Below are 22,443 nucleotides of genomic sequence, written 5' to 3'. Positions count from 1 at the left end.
GAGGTACAAGCAGTGCCAAAAGGAGAGAGATCAAGATTACTGCAAAGCCCAAAACAATAAAAATAAATCTGAGTTTGGGGAAGAACATGCACACATTTCATCTTTGCCTAGACATGACTCATCAGTACTTTCTCCTCCATGCAGCCCAAGAAGCTGCCCCAGTGCTTCTGTCCCTTGTTCTCTGGCCTCTCCCCTGTTCACTTACAAACTGCATCGAGCCACGGCTTAATAGCTACATCACTTAGCTGGGCATATCGTGCATAATAATTCAAGGACTACCATTACGCTACTGTTGAATAACTTTTTGTCTGCAAATCAGGATGCAATTGGATTAGCTTTCAGTGCCTGACCTCATGGCCACACTACCTAGCCACTTAGAAACACTGCTTCATTTTCACTATAACATTGATGCAATAAAGAATTACAACGATTTTATAGAGGCACAGAGTGATTAAGCTGTTTGCTCAGTCAGCAGCAGAGTCCACAGCTGAAGTCGTAAAATCTAAAATCCCACAACCCAGAAAATACAGTGTCATCCATTGTCTGTCTTTTTGATAACTCTGATGCTACATGGGAGAGTTTCCTGGGATGGTCATGTTCCACTGCTTCTCTCTGGCAGAAATGACTATTTCCCAGATTTGCAAATAGAAGAACAAGAGAAGGGAAATATTATAGAACAACTTCAAGCTTAAGAAAAAACTGCAGACTGATTACACTATAAAACCTCAGGGGATTATACAAACAAGTACCACATTGTATACAGTGGAGCAGAAAGGAAATAGTTTGTGTACAAAAGAAAAATACTTTGGAAGTACAGCTATGGTCAGAGAACTACAAATAACTTTATTTAAAGGTATTTATCAGAAGTCTGACTAAGAGATTTTGATTACCCTGAATTTTTAGTGGAATTTCCACACTCCTCTAGCCTTTCAAAAGTAGTCCTCAGCAGGAAACTAAGAAGAGAGGCAGACCTTTGAGTGTATTCTCATTACCTGAAACCTTCCCACATCTCAGGCTCACCCCTGACAGTACACATTGTTCTATACCTCCTACTTCAGATGAACAAAATGCTAACTCACTGTATGCCTTTCATCTCAAAAGAGCAAGTTTAAGCACCCAGACAACACCTAGTTGCCAATCTTAACCATGAAGAAGCTATTTTCTACAAATAAATACATTAAAAGTGGGCCAGAAGGATCATTTTCCAAATATACAGGATGTAACTTGAAGACTCCCACTGTTGTACCACATCCAAGGAAAAAAAAATTCTCTTCCTCCTGTTCACTTTACAATTAGAAACCATATGATATGAGGAGTTACACATGAACCATACAATTTTGAAGTAACTATAGGATACGCAGAACAGTTTCAATGCTCCTTCCATTCCTTATGCTGTATAAAGATGTGTTTCTCAGGGTTTTTGATCCAAATAATTTTTACTTGTATTTTGAAGAGGCTAACCTTTTGTTTTGTTTCCGTGTAATTAGTATTTCAAAAACATATTAAAAATTGCACCATTTTAAATTGTAGAATAGCTACATGACAGAAAAATGCTTTTCTGACCATTTACAGATTCTGTTTTTTTTTTTTTTTATAGATCTGTCATTTTAAGGTAGTTATTATTGCATTTGGGTTTTATAAGGTGATACGTTCAGTTAAAAGCTGTGTTACAGTGAATAGTGTCACTGTTGAACAGAATTCAGTTTAGCCTGGCCGATCTCTAGTGATTTATGGAGATAAGCTCATTATAACTTCAACAAGGAAACCGTAGATCACATGAAGGAACAAAAACAAAAGGAAGATTTAGCTGCTGTGTCAGGAAAAACTGCTATAAGAATACAGAATAACTGCATTACATTCTTCAGAACAAGAAGAAAATAGCAAAGGAAAAACACTGCTCTCTACCAAAAGAAATATTCTTTTTAGGATATTTTAATGGGTTAAGAGCAAGAGGAAAAAAGTGTTTAGTTTACAGCTTCCCCCTTTCCATACAGAAAACCCATAGGAAAAAGTCAGTTGTAAATGATACTGTTTTTCTCTCTCACACAATTTAGAAACTCTGAGAAATGCCACTGCCTACAGTGGATACTGATAGGGCCATATTTCACCACTGCCATGCTGAACTTCCTGCTCAAGCCAGAAAATGACACCACTCTCTCCTTTTTGACAACACACCAACTGAAGAATAGTTTTCTCTTCCTCCCTCTGGCTGGTCTCTTTCTCACACAGACACTTCTCTTGCCCATGACACAAACTCATAAGAAAAATCTCATGTCGAGGGACAGTTCACAAATGAAGTTGTGTTAATGTACAGGTCTTGGTGCTTGGGCAGTATACTGTTTCTTTTTCCATAGGGAGATCAACATACATTTATCGTACAGTTTCCTTCACTTTCATCAGAGCATGAGAAGTGTTTGCAGGTTTCAAACACCCACATATGCATGTCTCCCACAACGCATTTTAAAACAATCATTTGTCTTTTAGTCTTGGATCTTTAATGTAACATTTTGATTTTTTAGGTAAAAGCAGCCTGAGATGCTGTAACTATAGACCTCAGATGTCCCCAGGAAATTCAAAGTGCTTTAGCTAAGCTGTTCTCAGTTTCAGTAACGTGGGTGTTTGGAATTAGCACTTGTCACATTTATCTTATGTTAGAGTGGTTACAAATGCATCGCTGAAACCATGACACTTCAACAAGCTGCCAGCATACATTAGTACTACCTAGCATTTTAGCTGTGAATCTCAAAGCATGCTACAGAAGATGGCAAGCAACACGCCATTTAGCAGACAGAAAAGAGTGAGAGACAGTGTAGTGCAACTGCCTGCCAGAGGCAGCTCAGGAAGAAAGGTTCCTGGCCACTGCAAGTGGGGCTGATAACATCTTGAACAAAGATGCTCCCTGCCTGCCTGCCTGCCAGCAAACCTTCAGAAACACCTTGCATTTTCTGAAAAGCAAGGTTTCCATACCGTGTTATGGAAGCTCAACTCTTGTTACTGCAAAAGAGGAAAGGCAAGGCAGAGGACTCCCTATATGAATGCATTTCCACAGATTGGCCTTCTCTCAGAATGGTTTTCCAGTTGATTTTTCACCAGGAGCTCTTTTCCGTTCCAGCACCCTCCTGTGTCATATTTTGAGACTCCGCTCAAACCCAATCCTACTGCCAAAACCACTAGAAACCTTTCAATTTTATACCTGGAAATCAAAGTAACAAAAAACTGTTCTCCCATATGAAGATGCCAGTAACCATTTTAAGTCACAATATATTTCTTTATCAGATTATTGCAACCAAACTGGCTTTTAGTCAATCTAGTCTTCTGTGCCATACCATATCTTCTTTCACTAGAGCAAATTGAAGCTTTTTTTAGTGAGCATGCAGTCTAGTCTCTAGCATTGATAAAATACAGGTTAAGCAGCAAACAAAATAAAAAAATTGAAAAAAAAAAAGCATATTTAAACATTGTTTTGATAGAATATAACAAAGGTAGTTTATGCTCGTTTAGAGGTAAGGTGGTAAAAATAGGACTCTTGTTTTCGAAAGTCAACCTCTTTTTAGATTTTTATTTCAGAGCATCTTGGTGAGAAGGCTATGGCTGTTTCAACTACAGCTTTCAAGAAAGAAATCTGTGAAGCATAACTGGGTATCCAGAGCTGAAATTCTTGGCTACTTACAGTAGGAAGTAAATGCATAGTATGCACAGAGGACCATGCTTATGCAGTTTTGAATCCCTGTACATCTGACATGTTTGAAGGATACTCAAAAGACATCTCAGAGAGGACATCTTTATACATGTGTGTGCCTGAGTACTACCTTTTCAGTCTCATCAACACCTAAACATTTGCTAAGGTTGGAGTAGGGACTGGTGTGACACAGCATAGGCTTTCTGTTGCCCATTCTTTTCAAGTCTTTTTTTAAGAGCTGACTCATGATGCTTTGGCCATATAACATGGTTTAAAAGTAGCTGGAGTGAGAAACAAAATCCTGATTTGCATACCAGGGTACAGAACTCAAAACATGGAGTGAAAAACACTCTAAGACCTACTTTTGAATTGTTGCACTTTCATGAAAATGGAAGAGTTCAAAACAGAACTTGCATTTCCCCCTGAAAATTACTAAATCTAGTGGAAGGAAGAAGAAAGAAGCAAGAATGAGATACACTTTTAAAGCACAAAAACCCACCAAAACCAAATAAATCATATTTTAAAATATATTTCATAATGATATTATATGGGGCTTCTAGATTGAAGATTTCATGCTCATATTCTCCTGTGTAGATCAGTCTTCCCAGTTAGCCCAAGTTCTCCTGTGATGCATGACTTGTAGCTCACAGTGGCTGTGTTCTCCTCCCTGCTCTCCCCTGTGATCCCCAGACAGGACTCATAAGCACTGGGAAGAAAAGGAAACTCAGGACCTATAAGACTGTAACACCTCAGAATAAAAAGAATTGTATTTCCAAAAACAAAAATGAATTTGCTGTGGAGAAGATAACAAGCTTCTTGCCAAAAAATCAGATTTTCATTTAGCCTTAGTTACAACCTTTTAATTGGTAGATAGCCAGCAGCTATTCTAAGCAAAATTCTGCAATTAATTATTACAACAACAAATAACAAATTATCCATTTAGATACTGATGTGAAAGCAATATACACTTCTAAAGGAATTACTTTACAAATGAGCAGGTTGATATCTTTCTTGTACTATAATTTTCAATTTGCCAGCCTGACAGATAACACACACAGAGAGAAAATTATGAACTTTGGTGTCCAAGTAATTGTTGCCCCTTTATATTTACTGTTTTTACACACAAGTGCATGGAAAAAGTATAAACATTGTAAAGCACATTTAAACTTCACAGCCACATATTAATTTATTATTAATAATATTATTTAATATTAAACATTAGCTGTCAAAGAAGTGGTGAAGCTATGTATCGATATTTGTATCTGTGCGTTGGTGAACTTATGCATTTGCTGCTAGGTAAAAGGCTTTTTGTTTTGATTTACATCATGTAATTAATTTCTTTCAAAACTCTGAGAAACTGGCAATAATGCTATAATTTTTGGCTAAGAAAGGAACAGCCATATTGTATAGAGGAACAAATGAAAAAAAAATATATAAAAACGTTATATTCAAAGGTTTTAGTGGCACTTAAGATGGTACTCAAGCCATTCTATGCTTAACTGTATTAAAAAAAAAAAAAAAAGGAGAATGAGAAAAAAAAAAAAAAAGAATACAAAGAAGTATTCACTAGGACAGTGTAGGATTATTTATTCCAGCAAACACTGAAGCTCATAGCCATCTTATTCCCTGTGCTAATATTTGGAAAACACTGAATTCGAGAAGCAATTCAATTCCTAAAGCCCTTTACATCTTTTTAAGACAGAGGAAGAGTAAGGAAGGGAAATTTCAGTCAGCATCATGACCCATATAAAAGAAATATAGTAAGCAAAATTACTGAAATGATACTCCAAGGATTACTATAGTGAATAGATGTTGGAATTTTTTCTTAGAGGATCGGGGTTTAGAAAAAGTGGTTCCAGGCTCACAGAGTAACATTCACACTACTCTCAGAGCTACTCCGTTTTTTTCTCTATGCCCCAAATCCAGTTCTATAGAAATGCTCAACTTTTCATTCCTAGTTTCTCCTTTACACTCTCAAGGTTGCTGTACTCCTAATCTTTTTTCCTTACTATTTTTTTTTCAAATACTACTAGACATGATTAGGAAGAAATTATTAAAGTTGGAAGCATTTATTCCCAGAGAAATTACAAATCTACTCAATCTACTCACCACCACAAAAGGAAAAAAAAAAAAAAAGGAGGAAATTCAAACATAATTATGTGCACTTTGCCAAAAATAGCTTTTTTGGCACAAAACCACAAAAATGTGCTTTCTTTAAAAAAATAATAAAAAAAAAAAATAGTACATACTTTCCACTGAAGGTTAGTTTTTTAAACTACAAAAAATTTAATCAGTTCCTACCAGTATCAAAAAACCTCAGTGAGCAGAGACTAAAAAAAGTCTAACAAAAATTTCACAAAAACCCCGCATGAATCAAGAAAACTTGACATGTTAAACAGCAAAGTAGCCAACAGCAATCACACTCTTGCAGTTTCTTCCTTCTGACTGCATAAAGAAACCTAATCCTTTCCCAAATGTCCTTTCTTCTCCTTCAGCTCTCCTCATTCACTTTTCCTCAGCCATTAGTTCCAGCTCAAACCCATTTAAACAAAGCTTGGGGTAGGTTGTGGAAGTCACACCAGAGCTTACTGCCTTCAGATACATAGCTAAGACCAGGTTAGCCTCTTCTTGTTTATATTATTTTCAAAGCTTCAACTTTCAGCTGGAAAGTAAGATGGATGGCAACAATAAGGGTGACCCTTTATTCATCTTTTCCCCTTTATTAAGCCCTTCTTCAATGCAGGTGAAGAGATGCATACAGGAAAGGAAGCTTTGTGTCACATGGTTATTCTCCCTGGGTAGGCAGCAGCTCAAAGCCAATGAAATCATTAAAAAGTGGCAGACACTGAATTTCATCTTTCTGGCTTTTCTGGCCTCTGGAAGGGGTGTTCAGCAGGATTCTGGTCAGCTCCATTTTCCCTGCTCCTCACTCACTTCCAGGCAAGCTCTTCCCGCTTGCAGTAGAGCAGTTTCTAGGCCCTGGAACTTTCTTCTGTTCTTTCACCTCCCACATGAAGCAGCAGCAGTCATATAACAACTATGTTAAAAGAGAATTTTCAGATTAGGAATAGTAAATTGAAGCATCTACATAGTTCACACTCCTGTTGATGTTGGGAATGCCACCTTCCTAGCTTGCTTTCAGTTATCATTAAATACAACCCATCAGGTCACTTTTGCATTGGTTACAATAAAATTTTAATATGTATTTCCATTATTTAAAATAGTGCATTTATTTCTGGTGTTATTTTGCCTTGCAGCTAAAAAAGCATGCACGGTCACTACCATTGTTCCCAAATTATTGCATATTTATTTGACAACAACAGTTCTTGCCTTTGCCTTGTACTGTCTTCAATGAGAAGTACAGTTGCAACTAGCAGAAGACTTGAGAAAGCAGAGCCATATCCATTCACCTTTAGAAAAACAAATTTAAAGTAGCACTGATGCAATTCAGTTTCCCTTCTGGAGGCTGACAGCTATGTAAGATGCCTTTCAACACAGTGAGAACAAGTATTTCCCCCCCTCACTCGTACTGAGTAACCTGGAGATGTAATTTATGATGGATTCACAAACAAACCGGTCAACGGTTCAGTACAAACCAAACATAAGTAGACACATTTCTAAACCTGTCCGTCATGCTGCTTACACAATCTGTTGATCCATTGAACAAATATATGTTGAAAGATTAGGCGGGAGTTGACTGCCATTCAGTAAGATAAATGTAGACTAGACTAATTTTCTGCCTGACTTAACACTTAAGGATTTGTATTAAAGGGGAGGAGGAGGGAATTCCAGCCACCTAGGTCTTCGGAATGAGATTACCCTGCCAAGGACCTCACACAGAGGTCCCTACCAGCCCTCTTTCACATACTGAACCATCTGTTTTCTGAATAAAATTGCAAAGCAAGTGAGCTGGTACTCAAGAAGCACTAATTCTGGTTATTCAGATTGTTTTTTCTTGGCAGAAAAGAAAAAAGGCAGGCGGATGAAGTTGTACAAGGTACAGTTTTAACCTAAAAGTGCTAGCTGTGCTGTCATGGTGTTTGTTATACTGTTTTTTTGACAAAAGAGTTGCAGGCTATCGAGCTAGAGACAAAACCGAAGACCATTAAGTGGGGAAAAGCATTCATGTTGCCTAAGGACATCCACTGGCATATTCTAAACCTTGTCTTTGCTCCTTCTTAGTGACAGTCCCTCTGAAAGCAGCTTCAATGCATGTATGTTTTCACAAGCTTACAATATACATCCCTCCACCCAGCATCCAGAGTTTGCATCCCATATGCTTTCAGAAATGTGTCTTCCTATAAAGATTCTAGCAGCCTATACCTGGTGTCTGTCTTGTGCTCCTAGATCTCTTGGCAGAGATAAGTTACTCAGCATCTCGGAGCCTTCCATCCCACGACATCTGAAATGCACTTGTAAAGATTTTGGGACAAGTGACAATTTTCTAATCATCTTAATTCTAACCTGTAAACTCTTGCTCCGTTTCTCACATAAGACAAGATTTGACAGAAGCAGGCTGGATATATATAATTATTACATAACCCTTTGGACCAACACTTGGACCAATACCATTCCCTTGGTATTTTGTTACCTCACAAATAAGAACAGACATCTTGTATGCCCAAGTGCCTATTTCTCTTATGTTACAGAGAAGTTGCTCTTCCAAAATTATTTTTTTTTCTCTAGAAAGTAGCACTTAGAGTGCTAAACCATGCTTAACCTAGGTCACCTCTCCACCCTTCCAGTTTGTTTAATTTACTGCTTCTAAAGCAGATCCTGTGGTCTTTAGCATCGGATGCCTTTCTGTTTGTTTGTTCCAACAAATGGAGGCCAAAGGAGTGCTGATCCCTACCGGACACTGCTGTAATACTGAAAGCAGCACCGCATTAAAATAAGCAAACCTACTGCATACCAGATACAGTGTAAACAGTCCAAATATTACTCTGGTTGATTGCATCTCCCTGTTGCATCCGCAAATAGTAGTCTCTGAGTATTTAAGTCCAAATTCACCATAGAAATTGAAGCATTTTAGAAAGCAGAGGTAATTTTGCTTAACCACCTAAACCATATGATAACAAAGCCAACCATACTTACTTTTTTAATACATCTGGTATTACTACAGTACTCCTATCCCACTCATAATCTGTTCGCCCTTTGACATTTGTCTAGCTGTTGTGGCATCATGCACATGACAGATGGCTTATGTGGTCTCAGGTACTATTGTACTTTATTTTCCAGCTGTGTTTCTACAACACAACGCAATTCTGCAACAGAAATTGATCAGATTTTGGCATGTTACTGAGCTGTGAACAGTCTTGAGATGATGCTCCATTGCATGACTATTATGATGCATATGGGGCAATGTAACTTTGTATCTGGTATATTCAAGGGCATTCAGAAAAAATAGCAGAGGCCAACAATCAAGAGTAGGAAATGGATGGACAGACACCTTCAGAGGACATGTTTTACAGCTGCTGCACTTGTTTTGGCAGGGAGAATACAACTCTTGCTTCTAGCACTCAACAGCTTTTGTTAGAATTTGATATGCTAAGTAAGCAAATGGAAACTTCATACTATCATTTCCAAATTTTATATATCTATTTGATGCTTTGTCAATGAATGAATTCAAACTGGATAGTTCAGAGGACACGATCAATTTAAATGCCACACCCCTCTCAAAAAATACTTACTTATAACTAAACAAAGATCAGAAGAAAAAAACATACAGTCTTCATCTTGTCATGGTGCGTTAGATGACATCAGTTGACTTACACATGTCAGTACTTCTCCCATATACACAGAGAATAGTCATACTATTTATTGCAGGCAACTTAAGACAATGAAGTAGCAGAATGATACTATTTACATACTGAGAACTGTTCATTATAGGACCATTTCTCATTGTAAATGGGCAGAGTTCAGTTCCTCCATCTTTTAGGAAGTATAAAATAGAAGGATGAAAGCTAGCTTTACTTTAAAAGTGACAAAAAAAAAAAAAAAACCCAACCCAACAAAAACCAACAAACCAAAAAAATACAAAGTAGTGAACACCCAGAACTGTCCTTTCTATCCTGTTCTTTCCCAATTCTAAAAATAGACAAAATAGACACTGTCCCTTTACAGATGAGTCAGTGAGTATCCTATTATTGTCCCTGTATCTGCTTTTTCTGTTTCATTAGAAATTTGATTTCCTGGATTCTCAGAAAAGTTGCTATCAGAAAAGATCAGTAAAACTATCAGAAAAGATCAGTAAATAACACCTACTGCTCTTCCATAAGACATCTGGTGCAAAGTGCTGGTGGGTTTCGGTTTTCCTGGGATTTTTACTTAGACAAAATATTTTTTTACATCACTAGTCATAAGTATTAGAGTTTCTTTAAGGCTTTAATTCTATAAGAAATAATTTGTACAAAAACATTTTATTTAGGGTCTCAGAATTGCTTCATCTTTAACCTACTTTGATTGAACAACTGAAGAGCAACACCCATCCTAAATCTGGGGTACTCTAGCCAATCTTTAAAACAAATAAAAAAGAAAAAGCAAACAAGCAGAATAGTATATGAAAAAAACAGCCTGGAAACATGAGTCTACAGAGATATCTAGTTAATTAGCACTAATGTTTCTTATTCAGCAAGTGACCCACCCATGATAAGAACAAGGCAGATACCCTGGCTGAATACATTAAACCTACAGCTCCTTGTTATTCAAACATCTAGATTAATCCAAGACAAAAAAGCGTATTAAATACTGTCCTGGGTTCAGCAGTAGCAGTCATTTTTCTCCTTCTTAGTAGCTGGTGCAGTGCTGTGGTTTTGGTTTTCAGCCTGGGAACAGTGCTGATAACACCGATGTTTTTAGTTGCTGCTCAGTACTGTTTACTCTGACCAAGGACCTTCTGAGTCTCATGCTCTGCCAGGGAGGAGGGGAAGCCAGGAGGAAGTAGAGACAGGACACCTGAAACAAACTAGCCAAAAGGGTATTTCATACCACAGCACTTCACCCCACTATATAAACTGGGGGCAGTTACCTGGAAGGGTTAGATCACTGCTCACTTGGGCTGGGTATTGATCGGCGGGTGGTGAACAGTTGTATTCTCTTCCCTTGTTATTTCCCTTATCATTATTATTATTGGTGGTAGCAGCAGTGGTTTGTGTCATACCTTAGTTACTGGACTGTTCTTATTTCAACCCGTGGGAGTTACATTCTTTCGATTCTCCTCCCCATCCCTCCAGGACTGGGGGGAGGAAGGCGGAGGGAGTGAGCGAGCGGCTGCGTGGTTCTGGGTTGCTGGCTGGGCTTAAACCACAACACTACTTCTAGGTAACCTAAGCATTGATTTGCACTGGTTTAATTGAAAAAAAAAAAAAAATACAAAGGGGAAAGAAAGAGAAGGGGTGATGTGCAGGAAAGAAGGGGAGATAAAGAGGAAGGGAGGGAGAGGGAAAGACAAGAAGAGAAAAACGGAAAGAATTGTTCAACAGTTTAAATCCTTCAGGAAAAAACCCAAGCAAAACAAAACAAAACAAAACAAAAAAAAAAAAAAAACCAAAACCAAACAATAACCAAAATAAAACCAAATCAAACCAAAACCAACCAACCAAATAAAAAAAAACCCCAAACAATTAGGCAGTTGAGATTAGTTTGGCAGTCCCAGGCTTTTTAACCTAGCAGCTAAAATTATGCTAGAAAAGAAAGCTACAATATGGTTCTAATGAATTCACTGGAGACAGTTTTCATTTTAAAGAAAACAAACTTGACCATCTGGATTAAGTTATGGCAGATTGCTGAGTATTTTTCTCCTTCGGTCCCACGTATATGTCTAGCAACATCATATTTGGCACAGCAGTAACCTGTGATAGGCTCCATGGGTCTTTTGAAAGCCTGCTGGTACCTGCTCCAAACTTAGGAAGTCAAATTGTAATCATCATGATAAACAACAGCCAAAGAAGGCTTCATTTGGTATTTTCATAAGCTTAAGATAGCCACCACCACTGCTCTTTTTCTGATGCCATAACATGTACTCAGCAAGTAGCAGCTACAGACAGCCAAGTCAGTCTATCAGACCAGTTACTATCTAGTGCTTTACAGCAAAAAAACCCAAACAAACAACAACACAAATCCAAGAAAAAATACGTACCTTCCCATAAGACCCCTGTTACTCATAAGCTCCTAGGAGTGCAAAATACGCATAGCTCAGAAGAACTGACTTGAATTCGTCACACTTCCTCCACTCTCAAGTTAGATGCATGTTCCAGTTTTAACCCCTACTCACCTGAAAGGAGGAGCAGATAAGCTACATTTTTTATATTAGAATCAACAAGCAACAAACATGGAAACCAACAAATAAAAGTATAAAGACAGTACATAAGAAGTGGTGAGTGGGAAAAAGAAGGTTCAAAGGCTACTGAAGTAGCTCAGTGCTGCATTCAGCACAAGGTACTTTCACCGAACTCAACAAATTTATGTACAACTTACACCCAAATCAGACTCATCTCCAAAAATCCTTGAATTCTCCTTCCTGCAATTAGCAGATGAATTTGGTGAAAGCAGGAATTTTACAAGCACTACCTTACACTGTACTACACAAAGACTTTGACGCTTCAAACACACTTAAATGCAACTTTTCAACTAAAAGAAATCCTGTTTTGAAACACAAGAAGTTAAGACTCAAAGTTTTGCCCAGAGAGGGAATCCCACAGTGTTTTAAAAATACCTGATTCAGCAGAAGGTAAGCATCAGCACGAATAATACATTTATTATGTCTTAAGAACACAGCACAGGTCAACCCTGCTTTTTGTTTACACTGCAGTGACCCCTGAAGCTTCTAGAGCAATTTGTTCAGCTGTGTCTACAAGCCACATTATGCGCTGCATTTCATCTGGTAGGCCACATTTTATCTTATCATCAATATCCACATACAGTTTTTGATCTATGGTCATTACAGTGGAAGAAGCAGCGTTTCTGTCTCACAAGAATTTTGCCTTACAGTTGATAACTAGCAAATACAATCTATGTATCCCAATGCCATGGTAGAGTATATGGTGTCTACTTCACAATAGATGACATTACAATTAGCTGAAATATGAGTAGGAGGAAAACAGTGCTTTTAGGATCTTCTCTGATCCATCACACTGCATCTGGACACATGTGCATATCTAACAGCACTGACAGTAGAACTGGGTACTCCCAGGTCTTCCCCAGTTAAGTATGCCCAGAGGAAGATGGTGATGAAAAGGTTGCTATCCTTTTGAATCCACATTTGTATTATTACCACTAGTCAAGCTTATTCCAGGGCATACAATGCTCCTGTGACTGCTCAGGTTATACAAAGAACATTTAGGAGAATTAGGACACAATAACAGCACATAAAGCTTTCTACAGCTTTTGCAGTTCAACTGGGAGTAAGTCCTGAATAAAGTCAGTGCTGCATGCAAGTGCTGCACTTGCAGTTAAGAAGTCACCTCAGCTACTGCATGGGAAGGAGTGATTCATATACAGAAAAGCTTTAACAGTTCTCAAGGATGGAAAACACAATGGTATTTTTAAGGTATAAATTCCTTCTTCATCTAATGAAAGGGGAAAAGAAAAAAAGAAAACCATGACAAGATTTTGCAGCCCACTCAAGACTGAGTCATACCCATGGAGGAGTTAAAATTACCATTTATTCTTTTTCCCCCTACATAAGGTTGTCTTTTCCAGCTCTTATCCCAGCCAGCTATCACCTGCATTGCTGTTTCCCCATGCCCATCTCAGCTACTCTCCTTCTACTTCATCCCATTTATCTTCTCCCACCCATGAGTTATCACTTGTCCCACTCCAGTACACGAGAAATACATAATAAAAATTGAGCAAGGACTGTAAGTGGAACAACGAAGAGCAGGAAGACAGTCTCTCTTCTCTGAAAGAGTGCTAGTCAGAAGGAATAGCCCACAAATCATTCTGCCCCATCAAACTCCTTCCAACTGCATTTAAAACACCCCAAATCACCAACCAAAATCAACTAAAACCCAAACCAAACCAACACAATAAAAAACTCCAAACAAACAAGCCAAAAAAAAAAAAAAAAACCAACAAACCCACCCATACCTCATAATGAGAATGGTTAGGCACTGAAACATGCTCTCCAGAAAACCTGTGATATGTCCATTCTTCTAGGTATGCAAAATTCAAATGGACAGGTCCCAAGCAACCCAGCTTAACTTTGTATATGGCCCTATCTCAGCAAATGTTGTGCAAGGCAATCCCTTCTGACCTGAATTTTATTCAATGATCATATAAAAGACACAGACCTCCTGCGACTTTCCAAGCTGTATCAGTAACATTGATAAGAACCAGCTTTGTGGGAAGAGGAGCTAGCAGGAGGTCAGAAGCCTTTATGATAAACATCTACATAAGGGTTATGGTTCCTCCTTGTTTTTACTGAAGTTATTCTTTTACATGAATAGGGACTAGGAAGTAAGAAGACATGAAGCTAGAGGCCTACACTAAATATTTTATGGGCTATTTTTTTGAGACAAGAGAAGATGATGAAAAATAACTAGATTTTAGCAAAGGCTGGTGTAGATGTACAATTGAGGAGACCTATGGTGGATGTGCATGTGTCAAGCTTCACTTGGTAGGGCAAGTAATTCTGCTACCTTAAGAGAAAGGTTTCTTTTTTCAGTTGGTTGTTAGTTTGCAGTTTTTGTTTTGGTGTGGTTTTTTTTTCCCCATTAGATTTCCTGCTGGATGTCTGAATTGATAGTTATGAGACAGCCTTCTTCCATCCGCAGCAGGAAATCAAGCACATATTGATTGCACAACATGACATTCATTGCAAAGCTAACAGAAAAAACAGCTTCTTCCTCCAGTACAACAAGATACTAAACACTGTAGCCTCTTAAACTGCCAAGCCTAGCAGATTGGGATTTAATACTACTTCTAACTAGTTTAATCTAGAGAGATCAGTCCTGGTTTACCAATTTGTGCTGAATAGCCCAGCAGGCCAAACCACTCATCACACTGGCTCCTCAGGACTGGATAAGAAATAGAAAATTGCTTATGTTCAATCCCAAAACAAAGATCAAGAGGAAAAAAAGAATAGAAGAGATGTTAGGCAGGCCTTTCAAATCCTCCCCATCTCCATTTAGAGACATTCAAAAAGGAAATGCTAGCTTTAAAAAGCTCAAAACTGCAACAGAAAATAAATCAGTGAACATGAGATCAAATTAAAGTTCTTCTAGAAGAGGAAACTTGATTGCTGTGGGATATTCAGACAATTGCTCAGAGCTGAAGCTGGTTTTTTGTCTAAGTGCTGTTTTCTTTCATTTTGCTTTTGTAACATGAATTTCTTCACATTGGCGTAGAAGCAAGTTACCTCCCAAGGAGCTGGAGAGACAGTCAAATAACTGGCAATGTTTTACTTTTGATTGAATGTCTTGCTTGAGGCGTATTTTCAGGCTTTGGATGAAAGCATGGGAAATTGCTATGATAAGCCTCAGACTTTAAAGTAGTGGTGTAGTGGGGAAGACACTTCACTATAGTACAGATTGTGGAACATTTCAAAGCAACACAGCAGAACACTATTCTGTTCCTGACAGAAGATTCTGTTACTCTATATGAGATTAACAAAACACACACAAATATAAAACCGACTTTTAAGGATTTCAATAGTACCAGCCCTAGAAAACCAACAGTGATTTTGAATGATACCTGCAATTTTCTGTATTATTTGCCAGTTTGCAAAGATTAGAGAGCAAGCAATGTTCAGTACAACTGCTAAAGGATTTTATACTTTTTTGGAGGAAAATGGCATACAATGTTCAGCATTTTAACACTGGCCTGTATTAGTTCTTAACAGGAGCTATTAATGATGCATTGTAATCGCCCATGCTGCAAAATGCAGTGGCTTCATCTGGGCAAATACCTTCTCCATTCCTGTCCTATAACCAGGTTCCAAAGTCTCCAGCATGACTTATCAAGAGTTAATCATCAACATATTTGCACTGGAAATTTTCAGTCTTTTCTAGATATTGTGCTCCTGAACAGGAAGGTGAAATTCCTTACAGTGAAGGTGTTTTCCTGTGAACAGAGAGTAGGACCTCTGGTGGTACTTATATAAAGCTTATTTTTGTTAGAACAATTTCAAGCAAGCTACCTCAAACCAGAACATTGAGGTCTCTGCCAAAAGTACATTACATTTTAACCACAGTGGTTAGCCACTGCCTGGTTGGATAAGACCATTTCTCAGGAACTTATCAAACATGCAGATAAACATTTGCTTTTATATTTGCTCTTTCACTGCCTTCTTTCCTGAGGGTACTAAGAAAAAACTCAGAACAACCAACAGTGTGTTCTGGCCTCCCTTTATTTCGTTCAATAACACAAAAGTAATGTTTCACCCAGATCTCTTCAATCAAGTATAAAGTCTTGGCTTACCTTTCTGGTGTTACATCTTTGTTGCTGCTTGAATGTGCTATATCTAATGTATTTCCATTTCCTCTGTAAATGGAAAAGTCTTCCCTACTTGCAGAAAAATAATGTTCATTTCCAATCCACAGTCACCTTCCTTTCCAGTAAATAAGACCCAGATAAAGCAATTCTTCACCCTGGCTGAAGACAGGCAGCAGAGCCAGGGTGTGCAATTCTTTCCCCTCAGGTGCATCAAATCTGCTGCAGGCAGCTTGCTGCAGGGAGGCGAGGAAGATGAGAAGTTCACTGTTAATTTAGTGGACACCCCACAGGTGGAAGCAGCCACAAGTCAAACACTTGATGTCACCTCAAGAACCCCTTTCATCCAGGACTTCTTCTTCACTTGCCCCTTCACTTGCTTGACCACCTTGGACAAGCCCAGACCCAAAAGAGTGTTTAGTGATGGGGCGATAAATTACTTATTCGTATATTTGTTAGCTCATTCTCATTCGCAATAATTTTATCTATACAGCACCTTGCGATCCAAATTTCCCACTGCCCACACCAGCCCCCTAAATTTCCTCTGACAACCCTTCTCCCAGCAGGGCCCACATGCCAGTCTCCTTTCCTCAGCTCCCCATTCCTCAGCTCCTTGCCTAGCATCCAACCGCTTCCCCAGCAACATGGGGGCTGGCTGGGTAAGCTGGTACCCCACCCACCCAATCATCACACTGTTGCTTCCCCCTAAAATCTCTGACATTACTGGGGGTCCACCAGAACATGACCTGGCCCCTCCAAACCATTGCTGGCACAGTCCTTGAGGCTGCCCTTTTCACCAGCCTCTCCCCCCTCATGGCCAAGAGCTAACAAGAAAAACCTAGTCAAATGGGAGGCTTTGCTCTTCATCTTCCCCCTTCCTCCCTATTTCAACCTGTCCCTGACCCCGTCCTGGCACCAAAAGCCTTAAGGGCTGTGATAATGTTATCTGCCTGTTTAGTGGCTTTTTATAAGCAGAAGGCTGAATCTTTATGAGGGTATAAAAAGCTTTGGGATATTTTTGTCTAATAGAACCAAGCACTAGAGGATTTTGTCTCATAGTGGCAAATAGTGGGTACTAGGCTGGTTTACTCTCAGCTGGAGTACCAGAAAGGTACAATGCAGGAGAAAGGATAGTTTCTGGTAGAGCCCAGCAATGCTCAGATCAACTATTTCATAAAAAAAAAAAAAAAAATAAACACCAAATGAAAAACTTTGATGGAGAAGCTGAAAAAGAATTGTGAATTGTTTCAATGAATGACCATGAATATGACTGCAGGTACAACGAACTATTCACAGTTTAAAAATTTTTGCTAAGGCTAGGAAAAATGACACCAGCAAAACATTTGATATTCAGCAGCATACTGCAGTAAATTGGAACAATTTTATGACATTTTGAATGTTGGAAATCTGAACAAAGGCAAAAAAAAGCTGCATTTTCCTAGCATAGCAAGTGAGAAGAGTTAGGAAGTCATAAAAAAAAAAACCCAAACAAACAAACAAACAAAAAAACCCCAACCCAAATCAGGCTAAAGAACTCAAGATTTTGCTTTTCTGATGTGTTATTGGCTGCATTTATGAAATATGAAAAGCAGCCTGACCAAACTCAGACTGACCCAAACTTAGATATTGACAACAAACTCTCTTTAATTACAGAAGAAAGCAAATGCAGCTTAGTGTCCTGTCTTTCACTGGAGCTCATAAGCTGTTACAGGTTGAAGGGCGCTACTTACGGCTTGCACATCTTTTCCAGTAATTAAATGTTGGCTGAGACCTCATTTGTCCGAACTGTTTTCTCCCCACTAACCGTCTCTTAAAACATCCACTATCTACAGCAGCATTTGGTGCAGCCAAAATCCGTTACAGCCCAGTCTGAATTTTTGCTCTTTCCATAACAAAGCTAGAGCTTGCAACTTCAAATTTAAAAAAAAGCAGCTTCTGCTTTTTGTACTAGAATGATTTGTAACCTCCTTGCTCTATGCAAAATAATGGGTTTGGCCTCATTAAAGTCAAGAGTAGGCATGCAGTAACAGTGTTCACATCACATCAGCAAGGAGATATTAATTCCTGGATACTGTGTCACACAATTTTGTGTTTTTGTTACAAAAGAAGGTAAATTCAGTGATTAGCCAGGGCAGATTTTCTGTGTCCTATAAAATGGACAGATTTTGTGTACCCTTTAAATGTTCTTTGCTCACTCCAATATAGGTATTGCACTATACAAACAACCCCATGTTTGTTACTAAATGGAAAGGTTTATTTTGAGAATGCAATTAGTACGTAATACCTTGGAAGATGAACAGCTACCGCAAATACAGAATAAAGGTTAAAGCATAGCTCTTCTGTTCCTGTATTTTTCTTCTACAAGAAAAGATATACAGCACTAAACTGCATAACTTCCATAAAGGGTGCTATAACTAATTTAGAAAGACAATGCTTCAACAAATCAGCATTTCAGATAGACATAAGTGAGCATGCATAAGAATTCAAAACAGGGGTCCAGAGAGCCCTATAACATGAAGTGTTCTTGATCCCCTTCAGCTGTGCTTTGAACTATGAGTAGTACCTGTTTTGCCATGCTGCCCTATGCTCAGCACCTCTGCCCTCAACTCCATAAGGCAGGCTAATTTTCCCTATCAGTTGTGTGAGTGTTAATAAGCCTTGTCAGCTCATTTACATCAGTGGACACTAATACAGTAAGAAATGAACACATTGATTTCATTGAGATCCCTGGGCAGCCGCCAGTTACCGACAGTTCTCAGCTGAGTATGAAAACAGCAATGCTTTTGATTGCAAAATGATTTTTTCCCTGCTGCTGCTCCCTCTCCCCCCACTCACTTCTGATCAATACATCATTCTGATTCACGCACACATCTTCCTCAAGAGACTTTGAACTAACTCAGTACAATTGCAAGCTCAAAGAAAACGCTGGCATTTATTTTTCATGTTGCAAACTAATTCTACATATCTCTTCTCTCAGGATTCAAGAAAAACTTGATTTTAATTGAAACTGAGGTAAAGAACAAGATTAGAAAGGCAGCTCTAGTAGAAATGACAGGGGGTGAAACTCACTGTATAACACACCATGAAGAATACATGGGAATTTGTTTAAACAAGACAGAGGTGAGTCTGAGTCCTAGCGGCAAAGAATTTAATGCTAAAATCTATGAGAACTAATGTGTGTCCCATATCCTTTACACTCAACAGTTACAGCATAAATCAGCTCAATTTCACCATAACTGCTCCAAAATCAAATGTTTATTAAGGACATACACATAGAATGACATAACCGATGTTCCTACTCTGACCAAGGCTAGATCAAGCAGACGCAATTAACAATTTTTTTTTTTTTTTGAGATTAGCTTCATAAATTACCTTTCATTTTTCTCAGTAAACCTTTGAATTTCATATGTACTAACATAATTAAAAAAGACAGAGTGGCTTTTGACGACTTGCACAATGAATTTCTGGATAAGGCTCTAACATTTCCCGTTTTCCAATAAGGAGATGGGGACAGCAAAACCTATGACTAAAGCTTAAGCTTCCTGGAGCAGGCTGACAACAAGCATAGCTAGGATAATAATTTGTACCCTCCTTCAACCACACATAATACAGTCTTTATTCAGCAAATAGCAAAGTCGTTTCACACCATGCCAAAGGTCAGCTTTTGCTGTATTAATAGCTGCTCTGGGAGGATCAGTGTTGTGCTATCCTACATTTTTTCCAGCGCCTGGAGATGCAATTTCCTACAATCTGCAGGCAATTTCCCACCAATTTTCTTGGGGAGCTAATAGGCTGTGACAGGAGATGGAGCTAGAAAGCAGCAGGCAGCTTCAGAAAAGACAAATTGCATCTCTGCCACCTAACCGGGCAATCTAGGAAGACAGAGTTTATAGCTTTGTAGTGTTATTGGGCCCCATGCTAACAGCAAATCATTCAAGCTGCTATCTGAATTTCATATTCTTCTCCTTCTAAATTTGTTATCACCACATATCACTGTAGCACTTTTTCTACAAACAACAGTTAAACACAGATAATGTATGATTACTAGTTTAACTGCCTTTTAACTAGACAAGCCTTGCTAAATGCTATTCACACTTAAGCGAAATATACAGTCTCACTGTCAAACACAGTGATATTTTAGATTACTTTCATACTTATCAAGGTACAAAGCAGATGCTTACAGAAAGGGACTGAATTGTAAGCTACATTCAAATCAATCACACAGTGCAAACTATGGGAATATTTTAAAAAGTCACTACAGTGAGCACACCTATTGTGGTAAGAAAGTCCCACTGATCTTACATAATATAAAATGAAAGCATAAAAAAAAGCGCCAAATATAACGCTAAGTTCTCCTATTCCAGTAGTGCTTGAAACCTAAAAAAGTTAAACTGAACAGTCTACAATCAGTTAAAAAACACCCATAAAACCATTTAGCTTACCAATTTTAAATTACTTCAGTAAAAAAGAAAGTTACTAAAACTAGTAAAGCTGTAAGAATGTATCACTGATTTAAATAGAAACTGATTTAAAGCTGCCAACCCTCACCTAAGACACACATAAAAAAATTAAAAAAAAATCAATTAATTAAAGAAGATTATTCAAAGGCACATAACACCAGCAACTATTGCAAGTTATATCTGTCACTGTACTTCCCCTTACTATTACAGCAAACCCGGGTATAAATACTGTAAACACATTCTAGTACTGAACCCTGTATTTCTGTATGTTTTTCTTCAATACACAGAAGAACAAGTTTCTGAAAGCATGGGGATTATTAAAAACAACCACCAATACTAATGAAATTATTATAATTAGAAAAATCTGCAAGGTTAATATTTTCCTCTCCTCCCCACTAAGAATAAATTAGGTAGAGTAAAAACAATCCCATCTAAATTACTGCTATCCACTGGGAGACAAAATTAATACTGAGAGATATAAAATTTTACTATAATTCAACCTTAGGGATTTTTTTTTAATTACTTAAGTAATGAAAAAATGTAAAATTACAATGAACAAAGTGTTGAAATATTCTAACATGCACTTTGAAGTTCTCACATCTAAACCACTTGTCATTAATATCCCCATTTCATATTTGTGGTTTTTAGTAAGTTGCAGCTCAACAAAGTACTGAAGAACCAGGCAGAATTATAAACAGAGTACCAGGTCAATAACTTGCACTCAATAAAGAATAGTTTCTACATAAACAAAAAAAACTATGAAACCCATTCAAAACCAAGAAGTACTTCCTTAAAGAGATTCACTGTCAAAAACACAAAAGAGTATCAAGACTCTAGAATCTTGAATTTAACAAGTAACAATTGATGATTTCTCTATAGAATTCTATCAAATTCTTGAAGTACACATTCAAAACCTCAGTGCTATCATGGATCAGCAAATATTCACTCAACTGCTGTCAGAAATACACATCTCACATAATTAACAATCAAAAAGACGGAGAAAGGTAGAAGTATTATGCATGTATATTGCATTAAAACATCTCTAGAGGATTAATACATATGCAGGAGGAAACATGGGGGAGCACAGTAGTAAACTAGTCCCTGCATGGAAAGGAGACTTGTTCTAGGAAGTAAATTTAATGTGGCGACAAAACTGAATCAGTCCAAAGTTTTGCTGCATGCATGGCATGCTAAGCAAATACCAAACTGACATTAAGGACTTAACAGCAGTGTCTGGATGATTCATCAGCTATCAAAAACTATTTTGAATTTTCAAAGCCATCAGATTGTGTATTTACTTGAAATTTAATTAAGAAAATAATCAGGTCCAGCTCAAAAAAAACCCCAAAACACTCCCCCTCCCAAAAAAAAAAAAAACAACAACAAATCCAAACAACAGCTGATAATCTTTTAAGAATAAAGTGAAGCTTCATTGCTCTCCAAAACATCTTTTTCTAGCAAAGCACAAAATAAGTGTTATTAGCTTATCATAATTGCAGCCAATTTTTGAAGTAATGGGGTAATCCACTGTGGATTGTTGTAAGGAAGTGGTACAAAGACTGTGACGTGAAACAGATGGATTTTATTTTGAACAAATTAGGCTCACTACCAGGAAATTAACAAGTGATTTCTAAATTTCCCAACACTATGGATTAACTTTCACTTATGACCCCTTCTTTCTGCCTGTTAACTTTTTTAAGATGCCATTAAAACCAGACCTTGAAGGAAACCCAGCGTTTATTATTTGCAGTTACAAGCCATAATCTCAATTTTCTATACTAATGCCAGAGTATACAAAACGGATAACGATAACAGTATGTTTGATTACTTAATCTCCAAACTATGTGTTATCTTCACCTCTGACTAATTCTTGGC

Source organism: Lathamus discolor, chromosome Z (assembly GCF_037157495.1).
Source record: "Lathamus discolor isolate bLatDis1 chromosome Z, bLatDis1.hap1, whole genome shotgun sequence".
In the NCBI taxonomy this organism is placed as follows: domain Eukaryota; kingdom Metazoa; phylum Chordata; class Aves; order Psittaciformes; family Psittacidae; genus Lathamus; species Lathamus discolor.
The sequence above is the reverse complement of the archived record's forward strand: the minus strand, read 5'-3'. Positions refer to the sequence as shown.